At 36.3% G+C, this 9,775-nt stretch overlaps 1 non-coding gene across 1 annotated transcript; it reads right to left on the reverse strand.

Moving 5' to 3' along the window:
* Window positions 1-5,428: 5,428 nt before the first annotated feature.
* LOC128292227 (small nucleolar RNA R71) lies at window positions 5,429-5,535 on the reverse strand. Its single transcript, XR_008282211.1, has one exon. It is a non-coding gene; the product is annotated as a small nucleolar RNA R71 (small nucleolar RNA).
* Window positions 5,536-9,775: the final 4,240 nt, after the last annotated feature.

Consider the following 9,775-nt stretch of genomic DNA (forward strand, 5'->3'; position numbering starts at 1 on the left):
TTGCAGGAATTTGACTTAGAGATTAAGGATAAAAAAGGAGCTGAAAATCTTGCGGCTAACCATCTCTCCAGGCTTGAAAACTCAAGTACCAGAGAACCAGATGAAATTGGAATAAATGATTCATTCCCTGAAGAACAATTTTTTTTTATATCTGATTCTGAGGTACCTTGGTTTGTAGATATTGCAAATTTTTTAGTCACTAACATTATCCAAAAATGGTTGACACATTAGCAAAAGAAGCGATTCTTCACTGATGTGAAAAACTACTTTTGGGAAGACCCTTTTCTTTTCCGTAAATGTGCAAATCAAATCATTAGGAGATGCGTTACAGGGACACAAGCATTGAAAATCTTGGAACATTGCACTCAGGACCGACTGGAAGACATTACGGTGGAAATAAGATTGCACATAAAGTCCTCGAATTAGGTTGTTATTGGCCCACTCTATTTAAAGACGCCAACAGGTATGTTACTTCTTGTGACAAATGTCAAAGGACAGGTAATATATCCAAACGTGACGAAATGCCTCAGACATATATGCTCTCATGTGAAATATTTGGCGTTTGGGGTATTGACTTCATGTGTTCATTCCTTAGTTCATTCGGGAATAAATACATCTTAGTAGCTATTGATTATATGTCCAAATGGGTTGAAGCCCAAGCTTTACCTACAAATGAAGCTAGAGTAGTAGTACGATTCCTTAAGAAATTTTTCTCTCGATTTGCTACACCTAAAGCAATTATCAGTGATAGTGGTACTCATTTTTGTAACGCCCAATTTGACAAGACCCTCAAGAAATATGGAGTTCATCATAGAACAGCTACCCCTTATCACCCTCAAACTAGTGGCCAAGTCGAAGTAGGGAACCGATAGCTTAAACGTATCCTAGAAAAGATAGTAGAATTAAACAGGAAGGATTGGGCGATAAAAGTAGATGATGCTTTATAGGCTTATAGAATTGCTTTTAAGACTCCCATAGGAACATCACCTTACAGACTTGTTTATGGGAAAAGTTGTCACCTACCGTTTGAGTTGGAACACAAGGCATTCTGGGCTATAAAATTTCTAAACCTTGACCCCAAACTTGCAGGTGAAAATAGGTTGATGCAGTTAAAAGAGTTAGATGAGTGGCGAGCCAATGCATATGAAAATTCACGGCTATATAAGGAAGCAACGAAGGGCCGCCACGACGCTCATTTGAAGCAACGAAGGCAATTTGAAGTTGGAAATCTTGTCCTGTTATATAACTCAAGGATCATATTGTTTCCTGCAAAGCTTAAATCATGATGGTAAGGTCCTTTCGTAGTTCAAATTGTGTTTCCATATGGCACAGTAGAGGTAAGTCATCCATTACAAGGCACTTTTAAGGTAAATGGACATCGTCTCAAAATGTATAACGGTGAGAATTTCAAAGACGATAAAGAGGAGCTACGGCTCCACGAAGTTACCTAAATATTCCCACAAGGTAGAGTCGAGCTTAGACTATAAACAAGTGCTTCTCGGGAGGCACCCCGAGCACTAACGGTGTTAACTTCTTTAAATTTTAGTCTTTAACATTTAATTCACTAACTGAGTCACTGAACACAAGATTTTCAGAACCACACGGGTACGCACACGGGCGTGCCGTAGGCCGTGCACATACCATGAGATGCAACACGACTGTGTAAGATAGCCGTGTGAAAATAGAGCAAAAATATTTCCCCAACATGGGATCCGATAAAGTTGCCACGGCTGTGCGACATGGCCATGGGAAATCTTGCCAAATTAACACTGGTGAGTGACACGACCATGCCCACCGACCGTGGTCGAGCCTGTCAAAATAACACAGGCGTGTACCTGCATACACGGGTGTAGGAGAAGCAAACGAAGTTTGACACGGCTGTGCAACATGGCATTGTACACCAATGCACCCAATTTCGAAAACCACAAAACGCAGGGCTGAAATGAAGGCACACGGGCGTGCCCCACAGCCGTGTGCCCCAATTTCTCTAGAAGCACCTATTATTTATTTTATTTTTATCTTTATATTTTGAAATTACTTTTTATTTCCTTTTAATACTATTTTATCTTGAGTTTTTACAATTTTTATTTTCGGCTATTTGATTACGAGTAATTATGCTCCATTATATTTCTTTAAGAGTTCCTAATTTTATCACAGTCATAAAGAGCTCCAAAGCTCATCATCAAATAGGAACTAAAAACTCCAATGGCGAAGGGCTTAAGGACTAATGAACCTTTACCACCACCGGAGTACCATCCTCCACTCTCATCATTGCCTTGGCCGATTATTCTCCATAACTCCAATTCAAGGAGTTCATTCATCATTCAGGAAGTTTCACTTCTCTCCCTATCTTATGATTATTTATCTATATTTTTCTATATATACTTCGTACATTGAGGGAAATGTACATCTTAAGTGTGGGGGGGTCTTTCATATCATCATTAGAAATCCCTGAATTTTGTCTTATTCTCATGTGAATCACTCATATCACTATTAGAATGAATTTTAATTAATTTATGATTTTTATTGATATGTCATGAATTAAAACATAGGCATTTATGCATTGATTGTTTAAACTTTAAGATATTAGGAAATCAAGCATGATAAGTTGATTTTTGATGAATTATAAACTTTTAGGTTGTTTCCCTAAGTTTAGGTATTATCGTGAGTCGAAATTCACAAGTTTAAACATCAAAAAACCATAATTTTTGTGAGATCTTGAGCCTTTAGAGCATATTTTATTTCTTTCATGCTCACTTTTATTATGAGTGCGTCAGCATTAATTTGTTATTCTAGAACTTGCTTGATTATGCATGTCAAGACCACACCATATGATTTGATATGTCAAAATGATAAAGGCATTTAGGTTTAACCCACTCACTCCACAAAAGCCTACCTTCATAATTGACCTTTAGTGAACCCCTTTAAGCCTAACAAGCCATTAATTGATTTACCCTCAATATTAACCCATAGCCCATTATTGTTGAAATCTCCTAATTTGATCCCTATTTTTGTCAAGATTTGATTTGAACTAATTGCTTAGCTATGTTTTTCTCTTCTATGTATTTGACTTGTTCTTAAAAATATATATTTTTATAAATACTTATACTTCAACACATATTAGTAGTAATTCGTCATTTTTGAGCTTGAGTGTTAATTCCATATTCTGAGAAGCAGTTCACTTGTATTCAACTGATGACTGGTTATTTTTCTAGCTAGGTAATTTTTCAATTCAATCTCGATTCTAACCTTTTGTTTCAGCTTGTGACCACACCCGCTAACCAAAGCCACATTACAACCCTCTAAAAGACCTTTTTGGTTGATGTATCAGCTCAATTTATAGTGGTGGAGATTTGATTTTCAAGCAAGCTTATGGCAATAGGTTTTCATATTGACTAGTGAATGCTTTAATTGATGTCCTTAAACACCTTAAGTGATTTGAGTGAATCTTTGGTAAGGATGTTAAACTCTGTGATATTTTGATCAATGGTAATCACTTAGATAAGGGGAGACACCTATGTTTTCGTGATAAAATACTCAACTTGGAATGTTTGAAACTTTGATGTACTTTTAGTTGAATTTTCAATGTATGAATACTTATGGATTATTTTGAGATATTATTGATAGGGATTATAAATTGAGAAGAATTTATTTTGATTGTGAGTTGAGGATTTTGCTTGAGGATAAGCAAACGCTTAAGTGTGGGGGTATTTGATAAATCGTAATTTATACATATTTTTATCCCATGCTTAGCATATTTATGGATGTTTTCTCCTTAGATTTGGTGAATTTGATGCTTCTAATTCTTTAATTTCATGTTTTATACTTAGGTGAGCATAGGAGAGTAAAAAGAGCGAGAAACGGGCCAAAAACGGAGAAAATAGACCCACATGGGAAATCAACACGGCCTAGACTTCTTCACACGGATGTGTCACACGGCCGTGTCTCTATGGTAGGATCGAAGAACGACTTACACAGGTAGACTACACGCCCGTGCCTATTCAATAGCCTTGACCACGAGCTGGAGTAATCGCACAAGGGCATGTCACACGGGCGTGTCCCTGTCAAGCTCAAGTATAACCCTATTCAAAAAAGGCCAATTTTGAGGGCTCTTAGGCATTCTAAAGCCTATTTAAACACCTAAGGAAGCACTTAGGAGGGGAGATGTAGAGTAGTAGGCAAGGAATTACTCAAGGGAAACCGATTGGTCCATCTCAGAAGCCGGATTCATCATCAAAACTGAAGATCTCCCTTCAATTTCCACTTAGGGATTTTGGGTTTTCTTTATGTTTTGTATTCATTATTCTTCTGAGATGTTTTCTTTTATAATTATGAACTAAACCCCCTAAATACTTAAGGGGAATGAAACTTAAGACGGATCTTGTTATTATTATATGAATTGTATGATAAATATTTGACTTGTTCTTAATTATGTGTTCTTAATTCTTGTTTTAATATTCTAGGATATTGATTGGAGTTAATGCTCTTATTCAGAGAAGGAATAGACCCTGTCTAAGAGTAAATTTATCATAATTAAGCGAAGTTGATTGCATGCCTAAAGGTAAGGTGATAAGATTTTTTCCGGATTAGGGTGAAACCTAATAAAGGGATCCATTGATCGAGTTAATGCAACACTAGGTGTTAATTAGAAAGAGATTTCAATTAATCAACCTAGGGTTAGACATTATTAGTCTCGAGAGAGATAATAATATAACTTATGGATTTCTACGGATCAAGTCAAATGAATAAATCATCTGATTCAGAGTCAAATAACAAGTGAAGTCTAGGTGGATTTTTCCTTCGGTATTGTCTTAATCAATCGAGTTTTCCCAAAAGTTTTTCCCCAATTTCTCTCTGTGCACTCTTAGTTTAGTTAATTAATTTAAATAAACAAATCCTTTAATTTTTAGGCTAGATAATAAAAAGAAAGTAATTACTAGTACTCTTGGTTCCTTTGGGTTCGACAATCCGGTCTTGCTAAATCTATACTACTGTTTAATAGGTACTTGCCTTCATCGTGATAATAGTTAGTTTCAAGAACGCTTAATTATAAATTTTTAAAACTTGTCGCGAATATCATGTATCACTACTTTTCAATGTGTTAGATCCAGGAATTAGAAGGCCAGATATTGAGGCAACCCCATTCGAATTGAAACCAGTGATGTTTCAAATGCTGCAAACAGTGGGCCAATTTAGTGGTATGCCCATGGAAGATCCACATCTTCGCCTTCAATTGTTTATAAAGGTGAGTGATTCATTCAAGAAAGCCGGTGTGACTGAAGACGCACTGAGGTTGAAGTTATTTTCGTACTCATTGCGAGATCGAGCATGAGCATGGCTTAATTCATTGCCACCAAGTTCCATAACTACATGGCAAGAATTAGCAGAGAGATTTTTGGTTAAGTATTTCCCGCCTAGTAAAAATGCTAAGTTGAGGAACGAGATCACTACTTTCGAACAATTGGATGACGAGTCTTTATAGAAGGCTTGGGAGTGATTCAAGAAGTTACTTCGTAAGTGTCCTCATCATGGGATTCCTCATTGTATCCAGTTGTAGACATTGTATAATCGTCTCAATGCACATACGAGATTGATGGTAGATGCTTCTGCGAATGGTGCAATTTTTTCTACGTCTTATAATGAGGCTTATGAGATCATCGAGAGAATTGTAAGTAATAACTATCAATGGCCAACAAACCGAACAGCTTCAGAAAGACATATAGCTGGAATTCATGAAGTTGATGCTCTCACTTCTTTATCAGCTCAGGTATCGTCTATTTCCTTTATGTTAAAGTAGTTTACTGCTAATAGTGTTAATAATTTTGTAGCTCAGCCACCAAGTCCGTTTGAAGTAGTTTTCTGTGTGTACTATGGAGAAGGTCATTCTTTCGAGAATTGCCCATTGAATCACGAGTTAGTGTACTATATGGGGAACCAACATCAAAATAAGAGTGGACAAGGACCCCAGTCTAACTTCTATAACCCTTCATGGCGTAATCATCCTAACTTTTCTTGGAGCAACCAAGGAAATGGACCAAACAACAACTTTATGCAGCAAAGACCCAACCAATCTCAAGGGTTTATTTAGCAAGGTCCAAAACCACCTCAAGCTGAGGCATCAAATAGTTTGGAGAAAATGTTGAAAGCGTACATGGAAAAGAATGACGCTTTCATCCAGAGCCAAGCAGTAACACTAAAAAATATGGAAAACCAAATGGGTTAGTTAGCTATAGAGCTTCGTAATAGACTACAAGGAACCTTTCCGAGCGAGACTAAGAATCTAAGAAACTTGGGTAAAGAACATTTCAAGACAGTGGCATTGCGAAGTGGTAAAATTTTGAAACCTTGATTGATTGATGTCAGAGACGAGCCTGTTGAAAAGGAGGAAAGTCAACCAGCTGTTGAAATTCCTACACCAAAAGAATCAGAAACTGTAAAGACTGACAAGGTAAATCCTAACTTAGTGAATTCAGATACTTTAACATCTTCTTTGGATACAGATTTACCTACTCAAAAAAGTTGTCCAGTTCAACCAGAAGTTCCATCGCCTTTATATCCACAAATATTGCACCAACACAAGTAGAAACAGAAGGTGCAATTCAAGAAGTTTTTGGACATTTTGAAGCAATTACACATCAATATTTCATTGGTAGAGGCTTTAGAACAAATACCGAAATACATGAAGTTTATAAAGGATGTACTATCCAAGAAGAAACGACTAAGTGAATATGAGATCGTCGCCTTGACAAAGGAGTGCAGTGCATTCCTGCAGAACAAGCTGCCACTGAAATTGAAGATCTAGGAAGCTTTACAATACCCTGTAACATTGGTGAATCTTAATGTGGTAAAGCTTTGTATGACTTAGGAGTAAGTATCAACTTAATGCCTAAGTCTATTTTCAAGATGCTAGGGATAGGAGAAGTAACACCTACAATTGTGACGCTTCAGCTAGCGGATCGATCTTTCGCATACCTCGAACAAAAGATTGACGATGTTTTAGTAAGAGTTGATAAATTTTTTTTCCTACTGATTTCATTATTCTAGATTTTGAAGTAGATAAGGAAGTGCCAATTATCTTTGTGAGACCTTTCCTAGCCATAGGAAGAACATTAATTGATGTGCAAAAAGGTAAACTCACCATATGAGTTCAACATGATCAGGTAACTTTTAACATTCTTAAAGCGATGAAATTTCCCAATCTAACAGAAGAGTGTTCAGTTATGGAAGATTTAGAAACCTTGATTTCTATGGAAAGCAATTTTGAAAAGATCCATTGGAGAAAGCCTTAGGGTTTGACCCCTTGGAGGATGAAGAAAGTGAAGAAAACATGGTTCTGATAGAAGCCAATTTGAGAAATTTTATTCAATCCACATGGTTTGAACCATTAAAGTTAGAAGTCAGACAATTTGTGCAACCCAAGTTGTCCATTGAAGAACCACCTACACTCGAACTAAAGGTACTTCCTTCCCATTAAAATACATTTATTTAGGTGACTGTTCCACTTTGTCTGTGATTATTTCAGCAGAATCGACAAAAGATCTAGAGAAACAACTAATTTCTATTTTTAAAAAATTTAAGGAAGCACTTGGTTGGACCATAGCTGATATTCGAGGCATAAGCCCTTTATTTTACATGTACAAAATTATTCTAGAGGAAGGTGAGAGAGCTCGAATTAATGGGCAAAGGAGGCTCAATCCTATTATGAAGGAAGTTGTGAGAAAGGAAGTGATCAAATGGTTAGATGCAGGAATCATCTATCCTATTTTAGATAGTTCCTGGGTAAGTCCGGTACAGTGTGTACCGAAGAAAGGTGGAATTACGATTGTTGAGAATGAGCGTAACGAATTGATCCCAACAAGAACTGTTACTGGTTGAAGAATTTGTGTTGACTACAGAAAGCTAAATAAAGTCACTCAGAAGAACCATTTTCCATTGCCTTTTATGGATAAAATGTTAGATTGATTGGCAGGTACCAAAGTTACGGTATTTACTGACCATGCAGCCATTAAATACTTGCTTATGAAAAAAGATTCAAAATTGAGGCTAATTCGTTGGGTAATTTTACTCAAAGAATTTGACCTTGATATCCAAGATAGAAAAGGTGTTGAAAATCAAGTAGCTGATCATCTGTCGAGGTTGGCATAAGATGTGGTAACCCGATCACATGTACATATCAACAAGAATTTCCCAAATGAACACTTATTTGTGGTAAGTCAAATTCATGAAACACCTTGGTTTGCTGATTTTTCCAATTATCTTGCATGTGGAATAATTCCTTAATAAATGACATACCAACCAAGGAAGAAATTCCTTCATGATAGTCAATATTATTTCTGGGAAGACCCGTTCTTGTTTAAATAGTGTGCAGATAATATAATCTAAAAGTGTGTAGCTGAAAGTGAGATTGTTGAGATCTTATATCATTGCCATTCATCTCCAAATGGGGGACACTTTGGTGGTGCACATACTACAGCTAAGGTTTTGTAAGCATGTTTCTTTTGGCCTACACTATTTAAAGATGCTTATGCTTATGTGAAGAACTGTGATAGATGCCAAAGGAGCGAAAACATATCAAGGAGGAATGAAATGCCCTTAACAAATATTTTAGAGATTGAATTATTCGATGTATGGGGCATTGACTTTTTAGGCCCTTTTCCTTCTTCGTATGGGAACAAATACATCTTAGTTGCTGTGGACTATGTATCCAAGTGGGTTAAAGCTGAAGCATACCCTACAAATGATGCTAAGGTAGTCATGCGATTCTTACATAAGCATGTGTTTACATGATTTGGGACATCAAAAGCTATTATTAGTGATGAAGGTTCTCATTTTTTGAACAAATGGCTTAAATGGTTACTTCACAAATATGATGTGAAGCTCAAGATTGCTACTGCTTATCACCCTCAGTCCAATGGGCAAGTTGAAAGAGTGAACCGTGAAATCGAAGGTATCTTTGAAAATGTAGTACACCCCAGCAGAAAAGATTGGTCTCGAAGGCTCAATGATGTATTATGGGCCTATCGAACAACATTTCAGCCACCATTAGGAATGGCTCCTTATCGGTTGGTTTTGGAAAGGCATTTCATTTTCCATTAGAGTTGAAGAATAGAGCTCACTAGGCTTTGAAAAAGTTGAATTTTGATCTTAAGCAAGTCGGTGAGAGAATGATGTTACAATTGGATGAGTTGGAAGAGCTGAGGTTGTTTTCCTATGAGAATGCCAAAATGTATAAAGAAAGATCAAAAGGATGGCATGATAGTCATATATGACCTCGCAAGTTTAAAGAAGGTCAAAAGGTTTTGTTGTTTAATTCAAGGCTGAAATTATTTCTTGGGAAGCTAAAATCCTGATGGAAAGGACCTTATACCATCTATCGAGTTTATCCTTATGGAGCTGTTGAATTATACGACAATTACAGAGGTATGTTTAAAGTTAATGGTCAACGTCTCAAACATTATTGGCATGGTAATGTTGAGCGAGTTGAATCCTTGTTCAAATTAACAGACCCTTGATTTTTCATAAACTTGTTTTGTAAATAAATAAATAATTAGGATTTATTATCTTAATATAGTACATTTAATTAATTTTGTCTAAGGAGATTGGAACTTAAGTGGGACCACTGTGACCCGTCCAACCTTTCTTGGGAATTAATTTAATGTAATTTATTGAGAAGAAATTTCCTAATTAAGATTTAATTTTTTTTTTAGTTTCATTTGTTTTGTTTAAATTTTAAATTTTTATGTTAATAAAGGGCGTCAAATTTGGCCTGAGTACT

The sequence above is a fragment of the Gossypium arboreum genome, chromosome 4 (assembly GCF_025698485.1).
Source record: "Gossypium arboreum isolate Shixiya-1 chromosome 4, ASM2569848v2, whole genome shotgun sequence".
In the NCBI taxonomy this organism is placed as follows: domain Eukaryota; kingdom Viridiplantae; phylum Streptophyta; class Magnoliopsida; order Malvales; family Malvaceae; genus Gossypium; species Gossypium arboreum.